The following is a 23,446-nucleotide window of genomic DNA, read 5'->3' on the forward strand; positions in this document are numbered from 1 at the left end:
GTGTGGCGTGGATTGTCGGTCACTCGTTCATCTACTCGGCTCACCGGAGGGCTGGAATTAGGCGAAATGAAGAGAGGCTTGGATTTCCAATGGCACAGTTGGACTTGCGTTGGTTCGGCTACAGGGGGCTGCGGTGGGACGACATAGTGAACGAGGTGATTCATCTGGCAAGAATGGTGGGCCATCCGAAGATGTTGGTGGCAACGATCTGGGACAGAGGACGCAGAGGGACTTGATTAGTGCCATGACACGAAGAGGGATGTGGTCCGCCTGCTGGGATTGTTGCCTGGAGTTCGGTTGGTCTGGTCAAATGGTGCCAAGGAAGGTGGGGAGAAATGCCAGGGACTTTGGGGCATTATGCCGGTCCCGTGGGAAGGTTAACAAGGAGATGGCTTCTTTTGTGCGTCTCCTTGGTGGTGTTGTGGTGCGTCACCGTCTGCTGGAAGGCGGGACGTCTGGATTGTTCCGTCCGGATGGGGTGCATCTAACGGACGTTGGCCTGAACATATTCAACGTCGGGCTGCAGGACAGCTTGGAAGAGGCCTTGGCGTTGGTTGGGGGAGCGCAGCCAGCATGAGGTGTCATTTGGCTGGCTTTTGGCGGGGGTTAGTCAGCATGGGGGGGTGTGGTAGGCTGAAAAAAGGGGAGTCTGAGCGCATGCTCACTCAGTTGTAAACTGGGTGGAGCATGAAGGCCATCCCCTTTATGGTGAAATGTTAATTTTATGTTCAATTTTGATTGATTTGGATAACAGTTATGGGATATGGCTGGCTAACGTTTTTGAGGGTATCCTTACGGATGTACAGATAAAGGTTGCATGTAATAAATCGCCTTGGCCAAAGTTTATCCAACATATGTCCCGGAGTGTTTCTTTAAGGTTATTAATAAAGGAGCAAGTTATCCCATCCACCGGTCATGACATTTTTGACTGTCGCTCTGGGGACACATGTTATTGACACGGTGAAGTTTCTTTCTCTACTCCATATCGTCCCGCATGAAGAGATCTCTCACCCTGGGGCACTGACTGTGAAACCAAATCCATTCTGCCCTCTCTGTCCAACCAGACAGATAATTATTATACAACGACTGATCATTGTCACTTTTACGTTAATATAATCTAAATAATCATCATCCAATAATAGAATAATAATATAGATATCACATCATGTACAGTATATACCATAGAAGTTGGACGACCACAACATGTATCATATGCGAGACCTTTATTCCATCACTTTCATACACCCACAAGGAAATACATACCTCCCAACCGTCCCGGATCCGGCAGGACAGTCCCTGTTTCTTACTGCTGTCCCGGGCGGTCTGCAAAATGTCCCGCTGGGTGCTGCATCAAAAGAGCTGATCGCTGCTGACTGCAGCAGCGATCAGATGAAGGCAGGAAACTTGCGGCAGTGTTCTCACTGGGATCGATGACGGCCTGGGAGTGGACCACTCCAGTCACGTGACCTGTCACCTGACCTCACCGGTCAGGGGACTGGTCGGGCCGGCATCGACACCAGTGAGAACGCCGCTGCAAGACTCCTGCCTTCTTCTGATGGTGAGTGACGTCAAAGCAGAGTGGAGAGTGGCAGCAGTAGGGCCGGCTACCTCTACCGCTCTCTGCTCTGGCGGCAATGTGGCACCTACAGGGGGGCTGTGTGTGGAGCTATCTACAGGGGGGCTGTGTGTGGCACCTACAGGGGGGCTGTGTGTGGAGCTATCTACAGGGGGGGCTGTGTGTGGAGCAATCTACAGCGGGGCTGTGTGTGGCGCTATCTACAGGTGGGCTGTGTGTGGCGCTATCTACAGGTGGGATGTGTGTGGCGCTATCTACAGGTGGGATGTGTGTGGCGCTATCTACAGGGGGGCTGTGTGTGGCGCTATCTACAGGGGGGCTGTGTGTGGAGCTATCTACAGGGGGGCTGTGTGTGGCGCAATCTACAGGGGGGCCGTGTGTGGAGCAATCTACAGGGGGGGCTGTGTGTGGAGCAATCTACAGGGGGGGCTGTGTGTGGAGCAATCTACAGGGGGCGGTGTGTGGCGCAATCTACAGGGGGCGGTGTGTGGCGCTATCTACAGGGGGGCGGTGTGTGGCGCTATCTACGGGGGGCGGTGTGTGGCGCTATCTACAGGGGGCTGTGTGTGGAGCTATCTACAGGGGGGCTGTGTGTGGAGCAATCTACAGGGGGGCTCTGGTGGATGATTTTTCCATTGACCGGTAGCAGAGTTACACAACTGGAAAAAAAAAATCCCATCATGTAACTCTGCTACCTGTCAATTGAAAAGTCATCCACCACAGGGTCTCCCTCTTGACTTTCATTGTTCTCAGCCTCTTGGTTTGTCCTGCAGCTGCTGCCGTGATGAGAAAATGTTATACCCAAGATAGGAAAAGTAACATAAAGACGATATAACCGGATCCGTAATATCTGTGATATCCAGACAGTCTAGAGATCCGCAGTGACAATGTGCGCGCGTTATTTGCAGAAGGATCTGGCCGTGATTTGATGTGTTTATGCCGGATATTGATATTTTCCGAATTCAAAAGTTGGGAGGTATGGGAAATACAATGTTTTCTCACTAGAGCAAGGCCAACGGCAGAAAATGTGATAGGGGTTCCACGAATATGCCAAACATTACTGACCCCCTCCCCGCAGTTTGGGTAAGAAACATTATAAATAAGTAATGAAAGTCATTGCTCTATATGTGGGCCACAGCCACTGCGAATACGTCCCAATCTAAATTTAAAGTCAATGGTAATTCTAAGAATCCGCCACTAGAGGGCAGCAGATTTTCAGTCTAAATGTACAGTAACAGCTGATTGGTTGCGCTTGAATCCCCAAAATAAAAATAAAACAAATTAATCTGAAGAAAACAACCCTGAGGGCACTGATAGACGTGCTGAGATACATCGTTTCAGGTTTAGGTACGTCTGTAAAGTCCATTGTGGAGATCCCCTTTAAGACATTATATATGTATACTGTGTGATCACATATATATTAGACGTGAGAAGGGGAAAGGAATCACGTAAGCCACCGCCATCACTGAGCAGATACAGGAGATTCCTCCAGGGTAGACAAGAGACAAGTAATAGTTTATTTATTTACTGCCAGTCATTATATTACCCACCAGGGGCGGAGCTGTGACAACTGTCCTCTCTAAAAATAAAAAATAAAATTGATGGCTGTCACTGAAAGGAGCAATAAACACAGATATAAAAGACAACAAAGGGGGGTGTGTGGGGGTGTGTGTGTGTGTGTGTGTGTGTGTGTGTGTGTGTGTGTGTGTGTGTAAACCGATGAAAGTTCATTAAATAGATGACATTCATTATCCCATGTGAAACCGTACACTGAGCCAATGTATCTAAGCCTATCATGTGTGACTCGATCTGGTGAGCCGGTGCATCTAATCTTATCGTGTGTGACACTGTCAGCTGAGCTGTGTGTCTAAGCCGATCATGTGTGATACTAGCTGCTGAGTCGGGGTATCTAAGCCTATCATGTGTGATACTGTCTGCTGAGCTATGTATCTAACTATACCATGTGTGATAGTCTGCTGAGCTGTGTATCTAAGCCTATCATGTGTGATACTGTCTGAGTCGGTGTATCTAATTCGATCATGTGTGATACTGTCTGCTGAGCTGGTGTATCTAAGCCTGATATGTGATACGATCTGCTGAACTGTGTATCTAATCCTATCGTGTGATACTATCTGAGCTGGTGTATCTAAGCCTATCATGTGTGATACTATCAGCTGAGCTGGTGTATCTAAGCCTTTCATGTGTCATATTGTCTGTTGAGCTGTGTATCTAAGCCTATGATGTGTCATACTGTCTTCTGAGCTGTGTATCTAAGCCTTTCATGTGTGATAGTGTTCTGAGCTGTGTATCTAAGCCCTTCATGTGTGATACAGTCTTCTGCTCGGCTCTATCACTACATTAGGGGGATGATCAGTAGGATTATTGGGTGTCGGTATCTTCCTCGGATCATATGATTTGTATCACAGACATCTCTGTACAGTAATGAGGTCCGTGCGGTATGTAATAAGGGCCCGGCGGGTAATCTGCCCCCCCCCCCCCCCCTTTATGTCCCATTACTTTGTTCCCAGTCCCGGCATTAAACACATGTAAGTCTTTTCCAGATCGCATCCTCTGTAGTTTCCTTGTCAAAACTTCCTGTAAATTCTCAGTTCCAACACTTTTCCTGCCCCTCCTCCTCCTCGCCCCAGATAACGCTCCGCCGCAGCCTCTGTCTCCAGTCCTTATTACACAGCCGGAGTATAAACCTGCTCCCTACACACCGATCCAGTCAGGGGACCCCATAACCCCCATCATCTCCAGGGAACTTCTCCTCTGATCTGGAAGGTACAGCCCGGATATAGGTGAGTTCTCTACCTGCCGGCCAGTGCCGGACCCCTCCCCGGCTCATATACATTATATATAACTCTCGGATACATTCTTGGGAACCATTGATGTCTTACCGGATTGGGCGTCGATGGAAGTTAAAGGGGTTGTCCGTTTCGAGCAGGTACTGAACCCCTATCAATGTGCTGATCCCCAGTGGATGACCCACAACAAGTGCTCACTACCCCTGAACCAAATCCATGGGGGTCCACGTAATATATTCCGACTGTTAGAGGGGTCTCATACGAGCATATGGAAACGTAGCGCCCCCAAACACGAGCAGCATCGCATACTGGTGCCATGGTCTGACCTATTACTTATGCTGTTACATGTTTTAGATGTCTTGATATCCATATTCTGTCAGTCTGGAACAGATGAGGTTCAACAAAATAACCAGCAGATTGTTCACAGCAGCACAGTGTATTTCAGGTGGCTGGGTTAATACCATAGTAGGCAGCATCTTATCTGCTTTTCCAATTTTATAAATGGGGAGAAGATTGCATGTGACTGGGGAGGGGGACGCAGGCAGGTACTGGGAGGAACAAGTTATAACAGAAGCACAGAGTATTTCAGGAGAGGAGAGTGGAGGACAGAGCTGCCCTTCCAGATTGTTGGGACTTTACTGAAAAAAATGTTGATCTCCCAAAAATAGGTAGGCAAGTCTTCTTCAAAGTCAGCGTTGTCATGGGGGCACTCCCCCCCCCCCCCCCACTGTCACCGTCGATTAAACCACGGGTCATGTGGGCACATATTCTGTCACTGTTTATATTGCAGCTCCGACTGGCACTGTTTATATGGAAAATCTGTCTGGCAATACTTATGGGGCACTGCATCTGGTACAGTTTATGGGGACACTCTGTTTATGTGGGAACTCTGGCTTGCACTGCTTATGAGGGCACTCTCGATGGCACTGTTTATGGGGCACTTTGTCTGACACTGCTTATGGGATACTCAGGCTGCAAGTGTTTATGTGGAAAATCTTGCTGGCACTGTTTACCGGGCCACTATGGACTTGATTATGGGTGCACTCTGCCAGTGTGTATGGGGCACTCTATCTGGGACTGTTCATAGGGCACTCTGGCTGGCATCGTTAATGGGGCACTGTGGCGTACATTGCTTATGGGGTAGTGCTTACTGACATTGTTTATGTGGACACTGTCTGGCACTGTTTATGAGGCATCTGGAACGGTTTCTGGGTGCACTCGGCTAGTTTTTATGGGGCACTCTATCTGGGACTGTTTATAGGGCACTCTGACAAGCTATTTATGGGCCAATGTGGCTTACACTGCTTATGGGGCACTCAGACTGACAGTGTTTATGTGTGCACTCTGTCTGACACTGTTTATGGGGCAACTAGAACTGTTTATGGGTGAATTCTACCAGTGTTTATGGGGCACTCTATCTGGGACTGTACATGGGGCACTCTGGCTGGCATTATTTATGGGGCACTCTGCCTTGCACAACTTATAGGGGCACTCTGGCTGGCGTTTCTTATGGGGACACTTGGACTGACATTGTTTATGTGGGCATTCTGGCTGCCACTGTTAATGGGGGTGCACTGTCATCATTATGGGTTTGTGGAAAGGCTGAAAGTAACAATCCCAGTAGGAGAAGCAGCAGATGTTGTTATCCCCGTACTATCGGTGTGTATATATAGTATACACCCCATCTGTATCACATTCATGTATGGGAGCAAAGTGCCGGTCGAAGTGACAGATTGGACTTATTTCTGGGCTTTTTACCCTGTGACTGAGCAGTGTGTGATGTGACAGACTCTGTATGGTGGTATTATTTGAGCACTGTATGGTGGTATTATTTGAGCACTGTATGGTACTTGAGCACTGTATGGTGGTATTATGTGTGCACTGTATGTTGGTATTTGAGCACTGTATGTTGGTATTATTTGAGCACTGTATGGTGGTATTATGTGTGCACTGTATGTTGGTATTTGAGCACTGTATGTTGGTATTATTTGAGCACTGTATGGTGGTATTATTTGAGCACTGTATGGTGGTATTATTTGGGCACTGTATGTTGGTATTATTTGAGCACTGTATGTTGGTATTATTTGAGCACTGTATGTTGGTATTATTTGGACACTGTATGTGGTATTATTTGGGCACTGTATGGTGGTATTATTTGAGCACTGTATGGTGGTATTATATGTGCACTGTATGGTGGTATTATTTGAGCAATGTATGGTGGTATTATTTGAGCACTGTATGTTGGTATTATTTGAGCACTGTGGTATTATTTGAGCTCTGTATGGTGGTATTTGAGCACTGTATGGTGGTATTATTTGAGCAATGTATGGTGGTATTATTTGAGCACTGTATGGTGGTATTATTTGGGCACTGTATGGTGGTATTATTTGAGCACTGTATGGTGGTATTATTTGAGCACTGTATGGTATTTGAGCACTGTATGGTGGTATTATGTGAGCACTGTATGTTGGTATTATTTGAGCAATGTATGGTGGTATTATTTGAGCACTGTATGGTGGTATTATTTGAGCACTGTATGGTGGTATTATTTGGGCACTGTATGTTGGTATTTTTTGAGCACTGTATGTTGGTATTATTTGAGCACTGTATGGTGGTATTATATGTGCACTGTATGGTGGTATTATTTGAGCAATGTATGGTGGTATTATTTGAGCACTGTATGTTGGTATTATTTGAGCACTGTATGTTGGTATTATTTGAGCACTGTGGTATTATTTGAGCACTGTGGTATTATTTGAGCTCTGTATGGTGGTATTTGAGCACTGTATGGTGGTATTATTTGAGCACTGTATGGTGGTATTATTTGAGCACTGTATGGTGGTATTATTTGAGCACTGTATGGTGTTATTTGAGCACTGTATGTTGGTATTATTTGAGCTGTATGTTGGTATTATTTGAGCACTGTATGTTGGTATTTGAGCACTGTGGTGGTATGTGAGCACTGTGCTGGTATTTGAGCACTGTATGGTGGTATTATTTGTGCACTGTATGGTGTTATTATTTGAGCACTGTATGTTGGTATTTGAACATTGTATGGTGGTATTATTTGAGCACTGTATGGCGGTATTATTTGAGCACTGTATGGCGGTATTAGTTAAGCACTGTATGGTGGTATTTGAGCACTGTATGGTCGTAATATTTGAGCACTGTATGATGGTATTATTTGAGCACTGTATGTTGGTATTTGAACATTGTATGGTGGTATTATTTGAGCTCTGTATGGTGGTATTATTTGGTCACTGTATGTTGGTATTATATGAGCACTGTATGTTGGTATTATATGAGCACTGTATGGTCGTAATATTTGAGCACTGTATGATGGTATTATTTGAGCACTGTATGGTGTTATTTGAGCACTGTATGTTGGTATTATTTGAGCTGTATGTTGGTATTATTTGAGCACTGTATGTTGGTATTTGAACATTGTATGGTGGTATTATTTGTGCACTGTATGGTGTTATTTGAGCACTGTATGGTGGTATTATTTGAGCTGTATGTTGGTATTTGAGCACTGTATGGTGGTATTACTTGGGCACTGTATGTTGGTATTATTTGGGCACTGTATGGTGGTATTATTTGGGCACTGTATGGTGGTATTATTTGAACATTGTATGGTGGTATTATTTGAACATTGTATGATGGTATTATTTGAGCACTGTATGATGGTATTATTTGGGCACTGTATGTGGGTTTTATTTGAGCACTGTATGATGGTATTATTTTGGCACTGTATGGTGGTATTATTTGGGCACTGTATGGTGGTATTTGAGCACTGTATAGTGGTATTATTTGAACAGTGTATGATGGTATTATTTGAGCACTGTATGATGGTATTATTTGGGCACTGTATGGTGGTATTATTTGGGCACTGTATGTTGGTATTATTTGAGCACTGTGTTATTTGAGCATTGTAATGCGGTATTTGTGTGGCGTTGCTTTTAATACAACGTACAGTAGTACATTATTTTAACAATGTATGGTCGTATAAACACTGTAGCATCAGGGCTGGCCTTAGGGGTGTGCGACTTGTGCAGCAGCACAGGGCGCATCACTCCTCCTAAGTAAAGGTGGGCGCCGTCACTGACCATAAGCATGCTGCCTGATGCTTCCGTAGATTAGTCCCTCTGCAGCCCCTATTCCCTCCTACAACGTAATTTACCCTATGGTGGCACCATATCCCGTCTCCTCAGCCTGTGGACTGCTGTGAATACAAACTACTTCCTCCCTCTCTCTCTCGTCTGAAGCAGTCGGGACAGAGAAGAGTGGGGAGAGTTCACAGCCTGAGCGTCTGCAGGGAGGAAGCTCCGTTTCTAGTTCTCTCCTGTGTGCCATTTCTCTCCTGTGCCCCCCTCCCTTCGTGTGCTGGGTCCCCCTATTCTTCCAACAGACCAGCTACTTCTGAAGCTGGTTATATCTCGCATGAGAGATCCTACATAGTGTGTGTGTGTGTGTGTGTGTGTGTGTGTGTGTGTGTGTGTGTGTGTGTGTGTGTGTGTGTGTCATTGTACATATGATACTGTAAGGACATATTCACACATAGCAGTTTTGTAGCAATGATTTAAAAATTTATTTTTGCTGTGCTTTTGTGTAAATAGTGGGAAAACTGTGTAGAGTATATAGTGGTAGTGTGTGTAGACTGTAGCCGTATTGTGCGTAGTGTATGCTGCAATATTTTATAGGTGTACGCAGTATATAGCGGTATTATATGTGAGTATAGTATGATAGGTGTGTAGTGAATATAATGGTATGTGTGCAGTATATAGCAGTATTTTTTTTTATACAAACAATATGTAGTGGCTTTATGTGTGTAGAGTATAAAGTGATTATATTAATTATGCTTGCAGCATATGTTGGACTTTACATGTACAATATATTGCATTGTTTATATACATATATATATATATATACACACACAGTACATTGGGGTATTTATATATACAGTATTAATTTGTACTGTATATGGCGGTATTATATATGTATACATTTTACAGGCGTATTATTTATGTATACAGTAAATGGCAGCATTATTTATACATACAGGATTTACCGGTGTTATTTAGGTGAACAGTATATGGTGGCATTATTTCTGTGGAAGGTGCGTAATATGGGAGGGGGCGCCAAATCAATTCTGCTGCACAGGGCGCCCCCTAGCCTAAGACCGGCCCTGTGTAGCATCGTTATTTAGGTAATTGTATGGCATTGTCATTCGGGCACCATACATTATGATGCTATTAATTAAACACTATTATGGTTATTTGTATTATGTATGACAGAACACTATTGGGGGGGGGGGGGGGACATCAACAGAAGGTACCACAGAGCAACTAAAATGGTAACTTACCTGCATTTAACTGGGCCCCATAGCAGATTCCTCACCTTCTTACATAGTGCCATAGATCTGTCCAGGTGTATTTATACTGTATATACTGATCTTCCTGGTTCCTGAATAGAATGTGAATGAAAACTGACCCTTACCTGGGTCAGGCAATAGAAGAGGAGTACTACTATTCATTGTTTTATGATTCTAGGTGATCATAGCCGACTAAACTCACGTGATGGCCCCAGCTTAGAAGCCACGGCACGGTGGAGTCCGTTAAGTAGTGGTCCATGTGCTGGGTTATCAGACCTCAGCCTACTACCTACTACTACCTGGTTAAAAAATAATAGTTTATGTAGCGTGGTCCAAACATTTTTGCAGGACTCGGTGGCAGGGCCGGCGTCAGTACCCTGCGAACCCGGGCAAGTGCCGGGGGTCCACTACCCTTGGAGGGGCCCATTCGGCCGCCGGGTGATGACGTTGCCGTCATGGCTCCTCTAGGTGTGGAACCCCCAGCCAGAGCGTTGCCGATGCTCTGGCCGGGGATTCCGCTCCTGGAGAAGCCCCTGACGTCACTACCCATATGTCAGGGGTTCCTCCAGGAGAGGAATTCCCGGCCAGAGCGTCGGCAACGCTCTGGCAGGGGATTCCACACCTAGAAGGAACCCCAATGGTGCTACCTGCGGGGAGGGGGGGGGTGCTGTGTGGCACTGAGGGAGGGGGTGCTGTGTGGCACTGAGAGAGGGGGTGCTGTGTGGCACTGAGGGAGGGGTGCTGTGTGGCACTGAGGGAGGGGTGCTGTGTGGCACTGAGGGAGGGGTGCTGTGTGGCACTGAGGGAGGGGTGCTGTGTGGCACTGAGGGAGGGGTGCTGTGTGGCACTGAGGGAGGGGGGCTGTTTGGTACTATGAGGAAGGGAGGCTGTGTGGCACTATGTGCGAAAGGCGCTGTGTGGCACTATGTTGAAAGGGTGTCGTGTGGCACTATGGACGAGGGGGTGTGTGTGGCACTACCTATGAGGGGGGTTTGTGTGGCACTACCTATGAGGGGGGCTGTGTGGCACTACCTACAGAGGACACTAAATATATGGGGCACAAACTGGGAGCCTAACTTCCATATGGGGGCATAAACAGAGCTTAACTTCTATATAGGGGCACTAACTGCCGTTTTACTGCCATTGTGAGTTCCCCCGCGAGGGGCCCACTAAGTCTGTGTCGTCCAAGGGCCCACATAAACCTGGAGGAGGACCTGGTCAGTAGGTTCCCCGGGTAATCCAAATTTGTAGGGAGGTCGAGATCACTGAACGCGTTTGGGTTGAGTCCTTTATAGATGGTTTGACTATGCATTATAATGGGTGTTTTTACCTTCCTGGACCAATAGGGCGTCTTTAATAAGAAGCGGACATGTTTTAGGAAATCACCACCTTTTAGAAGTCAGCTTGGCCATGAACGCACACAGGCAGCGACATCACACGATTAGGAAATCCACAACGTTCCCGGCTAATGAGCGTGTAATTACTGAGCCGAGGAATTCTGAATGTTTGCCAAACAGAACGAGTAACCGGTTCATGATTGCAAGTTCCTATAACACAGGACTCCGATGAATCTACTGGAAATAACCCCCCAGTTAACATGGAGGAGATATGAACATTTAAGAGATGAATGTGGATCCCATATGTCTGAAATTTGTGGGACCCGGATGTGCGGTGCCCAGTGGTGAGGCGAGATGGGGTTGAGAAACCCGAATTCTGGAGAAAGGTGCGGACCCCCATCTATCAGACAGATATGCCATAAATGTCTAACATGAGAGCAACCCTTTAAAGAGATTCTCCTATCTGGGCAAACTCTTCTCTAAATGATTCCCTGCTGTAGTTATCAGGGGAAGCTGAGATCGGCCACTGCAAAAGAAATGTGGTATCAAATGAATGTCCACGGCTGGAGAAGCACCTCTAAACTCTGGCTAAAAAACAGGGGTCCTACCTCTATGATGGCCATAACTTCTAAGGGGCCAATTAGATAGTGGTTGTTATAATAGGACAATGCCTTTAAGGACAGAAAGCTGCATCCTAGCCATTGGTTTTGTTCTTAGAATATTATAGAAAAAGAAAAAACATATTTTTACCCTGAATAGAGGTTTTACATTTCCTCATTGTTGCCCTCTGCAGCATCCCTAAAATACAGAGTGTAAGCTGCAAAAACTGCACAAGAATATCATTACTATCAGGGTATGTTCACACGGCAGCGTCTATTACGCCTAAAATTACAGAGCTCATTTCAGGAGAAAACTGCTCCGTAATGTCAGACGTAATGGCATGTGCAGGCGTTTTTCGCTGCGTCCATTACGGACGTAATTAGAGCTGTTTTTCCATGGAGTCCATGGAAAACGGCTCCATTTACATCTGAAGAAGTGACATGCACTTTGACGCGGGCGTCTTTTTTACGCGCCGCCTTTTGACGACGCTTTGGAGTCGTATTTTCGGACGTAATTCGTGGCTAAAACTCATACTGCCCCTATATAGAAGAATATAACTACTATAATACTGCCCCCTATATACAAGAATATAACTACTATAATACTGCTCCTATATACAAGAATATAACTACTATAATACTGCCCCCTATATACAAGAATATAACTACTATAATACTGCTCCTATATACAAGAATATAGCTACTATAATACTGCTCCTATATACAAGAATAGAACTACTATAATACAGCCCCCTATATACAAGAATATAACTACTATAATACTGCCCCTATATACAAGAATATAACTACTATAATACTGTTCCCTATATACAAGAATATAACTACTATAATACTGCCCACTACATACAAGAATATAACTACTATAATACTGCCCCCTATATACAAGAATATAACTACTATAATACTGCCCCTATGTACAAGAATATAACTACTATAATACTGCCCCCTATATACAAGAATATAACTACTATAATACTGCCCCCTATATACAAGAATATAACTACTATAATACTGTGCCTATATACAAGAATATAACTACTATAATACTGCTCCCTATATACAAGAATATAACTACTATAATACTGCCCCTATATACAAGAATATAACTACTATAATACTACCCCCTATATACAGGAATATAACTACTATAATACTGCCCCCTATATACAAGAATATAACTACTATAATACTGCCCCCTATATACAAGAATATAACTACTATAATACTGCACCTATATACAAGAATATAACTACTATAATACTACCCCCTATATACAAGAATATAACTACTATAATACTGCTCCTATATACAACAATATAACTACTATGATACTACCCCTATATACAAGAATATAACTACTATAATACTGCCCCTATATACAAGAATATAACTACTATAATACTGCCCCCTATATACAACAATATAACTACTATAATACTGCCCCTATATACAACAATATAACTACTATGATACTACCCCTATATACAACAATATAACTACTATGATACTGCCCTTATATACAAGAATATAACTACTATAATACTGGCCCCTATATACAAGAATATAACTACTATAATACTGCCCCCTATATACAAGAATATAACTACTATAATACTGCTCCCTATATACAAGAATATAACTACTATAATACTGCCCCTATATACAAGAATATAACTACTATAATACTGCTCCCTATATACAAGAATATAACTACTATAATACTGGCCCTATATACAAGAATATAACTACTATAATACTGCTCCTATATACAAGAATATAACTACTATAATACTGCTCCCTATATACAAGAATATAACTACTATAATACTGCCCCCTATATACAAGAATATAAATACTATAATACTGCTCCCTATATACAAGAATATAACTACTATAATACTGCTCCTATATACAAGAATATAACTACTATAATACTGTCCCTATATACAAGAATATAACTACTATAATACTGCCCCATATATACAAGAATATAACTACTATAATACTGCCCCCTATATACAAGAATATAACTACTATAATACTGCCCCTATATAGAAGAATATAACTACTATAATACTGCCCCCTATATACAAGAATATAACTAATATAATACTGCCCCCTATATACAAGAATATAACTACTATAATACTGCCCCATATATACAAGAAAATAACTACTATAATACTGCCCCCTCTGTACAAGAATATAACTACTATAATACTGCCCCCTATATACAAGAATATAACTACTATAATACTGCCTCCTATATACAAGAATATTACTATAATACTGCTCCTATACACCAGAATATAACTACTATAATACTGCCCCCTATATACAAGAATAAAACTACTATAATACTGCCCCTATATACAAGAATATAATATAATACTGCCCCTATATACAAGAATATAATACTGCTCCCTATATACAAGAATATAACTACTATAATACTGTGTCCTATATACAAGAATATAACTACTATAATACTGCTCCTATATACAAGAATATAACTACTATAATACTGCCCCCTATATACAAGAATATAACTACTATAATACTGCCCCCTATATACAAGAATATAACTACTATAATACTGCTCCCTATATACAAGAATATAACTACTATAACACTGCCCCTATATACAAGAATATAACTACTATAATACTACCCCTATATACAAGAATATAACTACTATAATACTGCCCCCTATATACAAGAATATAACTACTATAATACTGCCCCTATATACAAGAATATAACTACTATAATACAGCTCCCTATATACAAGAATATAACTACTATAATACTGCCCCTATATACAAGCATATAACTACTATAATACTGCCCCCTATATACAAGAATATAATTTCTATATACAAGAATATAACTACTATAATACTGCCCCCTATATACAAGAATATAACTACTATAATACTGCCCTCTATATACAAGAATATAACTACTATAATACTGCCCCTATATACAAGAATATAACTACTATAATACTGCCCCTATATACAAGAAAATAATACTATAATACTGCCCCTATATACAAGAATATAACTACTATATTACTGCCTCCTATATACAAGAATATAACTTCTATATACAAGAATATAATACTATAATACTGCCTCCTATATACAAGAATATAACTACTATAATACTGCCCCCTATATACAAGAATATAACTACTATAATAATGCCCCTATATACAAGAAAATAATACTATAATACTGCCCCTATATACAAGAATATAACTTCTATATACAAGAATATAATACTATAATACTGCCCCCTATATACAAGAATATAACTTCTATATACAAAAATCGAACTACTATAATACTGCCCCCTATATACAAGAATATAACTTCTATATACAAGAATATAAGTACTATAATACTGCCCCTATATACAAGAATATAAGTACTATAATACTGCCCCTATATACAAGAATATAACTACTATAATACTGCTCCTATATACAAGAATATAACTACTATAATACTGCTCCTATATACAAGAATATAACTACTATAATACTGCTCCTATATACAAGAATATAATTACTATAATACTGCTCCTATATACAAGAATATAACTACTATAATACTGCTCCTATATACAAGAATATAACCACTATAATACTGCCCCCTATATACAAGAATATAACTACTATAATACTGCCCCCTATATACAAGAATATAACTACTATAATACTGCCCCCTATATACAAGAATATATCTACTATACTACTGCCCTCTATATACAAGAATATAACTACTATAATACTGCCCCTATATACAAGAATATAACTACTATAATACTGCTCCCTATATACAAGAATATAACTACTATAATACTACCCCCTATATACAAGAATATAACCTACTATAATACTACCCCCTATATACAAGAATATAACTACTATAATACTGCCCCTATATACAAGAATATAACTACTATATACTGCCCCTATATACAAGAATATAACTACTATAATACTGCACCCTATATACAAGAATATAACTACTATAATACTGCTCCTATATACAAGAATATAACTACTATAATACTGCCCCCTATATGCAAGAATATAACTACTATAATACTGCCCCCTATATACAGGAATATAACTACTATACTACTGCACTCTATATACAAGAATATAACTACTATAATACTGCTCCTATATACAAGAATATAACTACTATAATACTGACCCTATATACAAGAATATAACTACTATAATACTGCCCCTATATACAAGAATATAACTACTATAATACTGCCCCCTATATACAGGAATATAACTACTATACTACTGCACTCTATATACAAGAATATAACTACTATAATACTGCTCCTATATACAAGCATATAACTACTATAAGGCTGGGTTCACACGTGGCGGAATTTCACTTAAATTCCGCTGCGGACACTCCGCAGCGTTAATCCGCAGCGGAGCCGTTTGTCCATTGACTTTCACTTTAATTTAGCAGTGTTCGTTTAGACGATGCGTAAAATTCCGCTGCGGAGCATAGGCTGCGGAGCATAGGCTGCGGAGCCGAATTTGGTGTCCGCAGCATGCTCTGTCTGTTGCGGAGCAGTGGCGGACTCATGGCGGAATTTCTCCATTGACTTGAATGGAGATTCTAAATTCCGCAATGAAGTCCGCAGCTGTCATGCACATGTTATGTGTGCTGCGGATGCGTCTTGCTTTTTTGCCATGACATTTCTTCATTCTGGCTGGACCTATGTATTTCTAGGTCTACAGCCAGACTGAGGAAGTCAATGGGGCTCCCGTAATGACGGGAGCGTTGCTAGGAGACGTCTGTAAATAGTCACTGTCCAAGGTGCTGAAAGAGTTAAGCGATCGGCAGTAACTGTTTCTGCACCCTGGACAGTGACTACCGATCCCAATATACAGCAACCTGTCAAAAAAATAGAAGTTCATACTTACCGAGAACTCCCTGCTTCTGTCTCCAGTCCGGCCTCCCAGGATGACGTTTCAGTCTAAGTGACGGCTGCAGCCAATCACAGGCCAAGCACAGGCTGCAGCGGTCACATGGACTGGCGCGTCATCCAGGGAGGTCGGGCTGGATGCCGAAAGAGGGACGCGTCACCAAGACAACGGCCGGTAAGTATGAAATTCGTTTACTTTCACTAGGGAAAGTGCTGTCCCTTCTCTCTATCCTGCACTGATAGGGAGAAGGGAAGCACTTTTCCCGCAGTCCGCAGCAGCTAGTCCGCATCAATTTTCTGCACATTTTGTGCAGATCCGCAGCAGAATCTGCAACGCAGATTCTGTGCGGCATTGATGCGGACAGTTGCGGAGGAAATCCGCCACGTGTGGTCATGCCCTAATACTGCCCCCTGTGGACAAAAACATGAATCTAAACTGGAAGGAAAAAAATTGTATCTGATAATAGTAGCTCTATAAACGTTTTGTTCACTTAGACTGTCTTCTTAACAATAAGTTGATCACAATGTGTCCCCCTTTTGGGACCCCCAGCGATCAGTTATAATCTGTGGGGAAACCTGGCAGTAAGAGTTGACTTTCCCTGCAGCGCCACCACACTACTGCTCTTTGTAATTGCTCTCCACTTTGGCCAAGAGATGAGGATCCTAAACAGAAGCCCCCCCCCCCCCCCCCTCTATTATCTCCCTAGTAGGGTAGACTGTATGGAAATTGGTTTTCTAAACTACACAACTTCTTGACGTTTTCTTCTTATCGTTGTTGGCATCTTTTAGCTTTTTCGTGTTCTCATAAAATTAAATTTAGTTTGGAAAATCATGAACCCAGTTCCCATAAGCACTTCATATGTGAAGGGCAGCTTTAAATGTTTTCCCATAACCCCTCTGACATGATGAAAATGATGTCTGAGAAAGGCATCAAGATGCGTTTTATCAGGGACAGAAGTGCGACTATGTAAAGTGGGGGACATTTCGGTGACCTCACACAAGGACTCCAGTCCTGACGTCTTCAGAGTCCGTCACCCGCCTGTGCTGTGTGATATCAGACGACCGCAGGAAGTCAGCCCTGACACTGATAATTATAAACTGCTTAGAATTTCCACAATAGCACTCTAAATCGGGGGTGGGGAGCCTCATGTGGTTTATAATGTGAAGAAATGTACAGATGTAGCCAAGTTTATCTTGACTAATAACTTGCTGCAGCGAGATATCCCACTACAAAAGCCATTGAAAAAGTCAAGTTAAAGTTTTTCTTGACTCTGTGTATTTAATGCGTTAAAAGTCAAGATGGAGAGGTCTACATCTGTATAAGGAAATGCTATATACACTCAGGAGTAGGGATGGGTGGGGACTGACCGAAGAAGGGATGAATCCTATCCTGAAACACGTTGTAATTGTCATGTATTTATTCATTAAAGCAGTTCTTTCCCCCGTATAAATTTTTTTTATAAAATAATCACAAATTCCAGGAAGGTGAAGCTAAAGGAAGCCATTTTGGAAGTAATGGAGATATGACTTTTGTCACCCAGTCACAAAATCCACAAACCAGTATACTGAGACACTTCCCTTCCTATTCCTTCCTTTCTATGTTTGTCAAACTCTTGGTTAACTGGGTGACCTGAGACTGGAAATATTTGTATGACCGCCCCTGGCATGGTGATGTCACCTGGCACAGACATGTTTAGCCAATCAACCAGCTGAGCATCAATAACCGATAGTAGCTTGCTCCACTGATAGCTACTGGCTTTAACCTACTGTTGAGACTCTTCAGAAGTCACACCTGGTGGCAATGTCCAAGTGTCCCATTACTTAGGTCACCCCTGATTTCAGGTTAGGAGATTGTTATTGACATGATTTATCCCTTTAAGATAGCTGAACATGGAAGACCTAATATAAGAAGGTCTTTAAAGACCAGTAGGTGCTAGACACTTGTCTGTCCTCTGACCTATACCTTCTAGAAGAACTGGTACGGCAATTTGTATGGTCAACACTCTCAAATATCATCATGTATCCTATGTCAACCATTTAGGTACCTGACTTTTCTAGCTAACTTAATGCAGCCATTTTAGCAGCTATGGAACTATTATTTTATCACATAGTCACCCCAGCATCTTAGAAATGCATAGCCCCTGCTCTTACCTCTAACTGTGACTCCTTCTAGTAGGCTTCTCGACTAATTTAATGCAGTGCATGATTTGAGGCAGTCTGGTCGTAATATGCTAGTGCCCCCCCCCCCTATGTGGCCTTTATGTGGACACTTGGTTATCCTACCTTTATGTTCTGTATATAATATATATGTACAGCTGGTATAAGTTATACACCTTCTTGTATATAGTGATATGGAGCATGCTGGTATAACCTGGGTATCTTCTGTATATAATTATATATGTACAGCTGGTATAAGTTATACATCTTCTTGTATATAGTGATATGGAGCATGCTGATATAACCTGGGTATCTTCTGTGTATAATTATATATGTACTGCTGGTATAAGTTATACATCTTCCTGTATATAGTGATATGGAGCATGCTGGTATAACCTGGGTATCTTCTGTATATAATATATATGTACAGCTGGTATAAGTTATACATCTTGTTGTATATAGTGATATGGAGCATGCTGGTATAACCTGGGTATCTTCTGTATATAATATATATGTACAGCTGGTATAAGTTATACATCTTCTTGTATATAGTGATATGGAGCATGCTGGTATAACCTGGGTATCTTCTGTATATAATTATATATGTACAGCTGGTATAAGTTATACATCTTCTTGTATATAGTGATATGGAGCATGCTGGTATAACCTGGACATCTCCTGTATATAATTATATATGTACAGCTGGTATAAGTTATACATCTTCTTGTATATAGTGATATGGAGCATGCTGGTATAACCTGGGTATCTTCTGTATATAATTATATATGTACAGCTGGTATAAGTTATACGTCTTCCTGTATATAGTGATATGGAGCATGCTGGTATAACCTGGGTATCTTCTGTATATAATTATATATGTACAGCTGGTATAAGTTATACATCTTCTTGTATATAGTGATATGGAGCATGCTGATATAACCTGGGTATCTTCTGTATATAATTATATATGTACAGCTGGTATAAGTTATACATCTTCCTGTATATAGTGATATGGAGCATGCTGGTATAACCTGGGTATCTTCTGTATATAATTATATATGTACAGCTAGTATAAGTTATACATCTTCTTGTATATAGTGATATGGAGCATGCCGGTATAACCTGGGTATCTTCTATAAATAATTATATATGTACAGCTGGTATAAGTTATACATCTTCTTGTATATAGTGATATGGAGCATGCTGGTATAACCCGGGTATCTTCTGTATATAATTATATATGTGCAGCTGGTATAAGTTATACATCTTCTTGTATATGGTGATATGGAGCATGCTGGTAAAACCTGGGTATCTCCTGTATATAATTATATATGTACAGCTGGTATAAGTTATACATCTTCCTGTATATAGTGATATGGAGCATGCTGGTATATCCTGGGTATCTTCTGCATATAATTATATATGTACAGCCGGTATAAGTTATACATCTTCTTGTATATAGTGATATGGAGCATGCTGGTATAACCTGGGTATCTTCTATATATAATTATATATGTACAGCTGGTATAAGTTATACATCTTCTTGTATATAGTGATATGAAGCATGCTGGTATAACCTGGGTATCTTCTGTATATAATTATATATGTACAGCTGGTATGTTATACATTTTCTTGTATATAGTGATATGGAGCATGCTGGTATAACCCGGGTATCTTCTGCATATAATTATATATGTACAGCTGGTATAAGTTATACATCTTCTTGTATATAGTGATATGGAGCATGCTGGTATAACCTGGGCATCTTCTGTATATAATTATATATGTACAGCTGGTATAAGTTATACATCTTCTTGTATATAGTGATATGGAGCATGCTGGTATAACCCGGGTATCTTCTGTATATAATTATATATGTGCAGCTAGTATAAGTTATACATCTTCTTGTATATAGTGATATGGGGCATGCTGGTATAACCTGGGTATCTTCTGCATATAATTATATATGTGCAGCTGGTATAAGTCATACATCTTCTTGTATATAGTGATATGGAGCATGCTGGTATAACCCGGGTATCTTCTGTATATAATTATATATATACAGCTGGTATAAGTTATACATCTTCTTGTATATAGTGATATGGAGCATGCTGGTATAACCCGGGTATCTTCTGTATATAATTATATATGTACAGTGGGTATAAGGTATACATCTTCTTGTATATAGTGATATGGAGCATGCTGGTATAACCTGGGTATCTTCAGTATATAATTATATATGTACAGCAGGTATAAGTTACACATCTTCTTGTATATAGTGATATGGAGCATGCTGGTATAACCCGGGTATCTTCTGTATATAATTATATATGTACAGTGGGTATAAGGTATACATCTTCTTGTATATAGTGATATGGAGCATGCTGGTATAACCTGGGTATCTTCAGTATATAATTATATATGTACAGCAGGTATAAGTTATACATCTTCTTGTATATAGTGATATGGAGCATGCCGGTATAACCTGGGTATCTTCTGTATATAATTATATATGTACAGCTGGTATGTTATACATCTTCTTGTATATAGTGATATGGAGCATGCTGGTATAACCTGGGCATCTTCTGTATATAATTATATATGTACAGCTGGTATAAGTTATACATCTTCTTGTATATAGTGATATGGAGCATGCTGGTATAACCTGGGTATCTTCTGTATATAATTATATATGTACAGCTGGTATAAGTTATACATCTTCTTGTCTATAGTGATATGGAGCATGCTGGTATAACCTGGGTATCTCCTGTATATAATTATATATGTACAGCTGGTATAAGTTATACATCTTCTTGTATATAGTGATATGGAGTATGCTGATATAACCTGGGTATCTTCTGTATATAATTATATAGGTACAGCTGGTATAAGTTATACATCTTCTTGTATATAGTGATATGGAGCATACTGGTATAACCTGGGTATCTTCTGTGTATAATTATATATGTACAGCTGGTATAAGTTATACATCTTCTTGTATATAGTGATATGGAGCATGCTGGTATAACCTGGGTATCTTCTGTATATAATTATATATGTACAGCTGGTATAAGTTATACATCTTCTGTATATAGTGATATGGAGCATGCTGGTATAACCTGGGTATCTTCTGTATATAATTATATATGTACAGCTGGTATAAGGTATACATCTTCTTGTATATAGTGATATGGAGCATGCTGGTATAACCTGTGTATCTTCTGTATATAATTATATATGTACAGCTGGTATATGTTCTACATCTTCCTGTATATAGTGATATGGAGCATGCTGGTATAACCTGGGTATCTTCTGTATATAATTATATATGTACAGCTGGTATAAGTTATACATCTTCTTGTATATAGTGATATGGAGCATGCTGGTATAACCTGGGTATCTTCTGTATATAATTATATATGTACAGCTAGTATAAGTTATACACCTTCTTGTATATAGTGATATGGAGCATGCTGTTATAACCTGGGCATCTTCTGTATATAATTATATATGTACAGCTGGTATAAGTTATACATCTTCTTGTATATAGTGATATGGAGCAGGCTGGTATAACCTGGGTATCTTCTGTATATAATTATATATGTACAGCTGGTATAAGTTATACATCTTCTTGTATATAGTGATATGGAGCATGCTGGTATTACCTGGGTATCTTCTGTATATAATTATATATGTACAGCTGGTATAAGTTATACATCTTCTTGTATACAGTGATATGGAGCATGCTGGTATAACCTGGGTATCTTCTGTATATAATTATATATGTACAGCTGGTATAAGTGATTGCATTGGAGCATTAACATATTTTTATTTATTTTTTTGCAAAAGTGGACCTACCCTTTAAGGACAGTTCATTAGATAATGGCTGCCTTCAGAGACCGGTGACCACCTTGGCCGTTTTTATATATATATAGATAGATATTTTCCCCTTAAACATGAATGTTCTACAGAGTTCCTCCCCGTCAGTTTTTGCAGCATGTTGCGGACGGCGTCACTATTTGATAGATGGTTATAAAGAGCAGATGGACGAAAAGGAAACGCGTTCAGTAACAGGTCACTTGGCTGAGACTGGTCTATTATACAAGACAATACACAGGCCACATCTGTTCTTCCAAAATCCAATGGGGAACAAGATAAAGTATTTACTGTATGTCATCCTCTCTTACACACAATAGGGAACAACCCTTAAAACAATGGCGCTGCCGTGATAACCAATCAGCCGTGTTCTTTCTATTTTTTTTTTCAATTGTACCAGAATCCCATTTTAAACCAATCAGAATTCAGCTTTAATAGAATTTGATTGGTTGCTGTCATCAACTACTTCAGTCTGGTATTACACACTAGTCCAATTTTAAAGGGCAATTCCAATTTTGACAATTTCCCTGTTAAAATCCGCCTTTGATCGTCGCCTACGCGTTTTCAGTCACTTCCTGTGTCCCATTTTAAAGTTGTAAATCAAATAAAATTAGAACTCCGATTCCTTTTACATACCATCAGCGCTGGATCAACGTTTTTCTTACTTCTCCTGTTACTATTGCCATTAGCCGTACGAGGATCCGAGCGCAGTCTGAACAAAACACCGCAAA

At 40.7% G+C, this 23,446-nt stretch overlaps 1 protein-coding gene across 1 annotated transcript in view; it reads left to right on the forward strand.

Moving 5' to 3' along the window:
- Positions 1 to 4,299: 4,299 nt before the first annotated feature.
- Positions 4,300 to 23,446, forward strand: part of PEAR1 (platelet endothelial aggregation receptor 1) — an 80,197-nt gene continuing 61,050 nt past the window's right edge. The window contains exon 1 of the mRNA XM_075844392.1: positions 4,300 to 4,377. The gene's annotated coding sequence lies outside the window, so the exon portion shown is untranslated. The remainder of the gene's footprint in view (positions 4,378 to 23,446) is intronic.

Source organism: Rhinoderma darwinii, chromosome 12, assembly GCF_050947455.1.
Source record: "Rhinoderma darwinii isolate aRhiDar2 chromosome 12, aRhiDar2.hap1, whole genome shotgun sequence".
Lineage (NCBI taxonomy): Eukaryota > Metazoa > Chordata > Amphibia > Anura > Rhinodermatidae > Rhinoderma > Rhinoderma darwinii.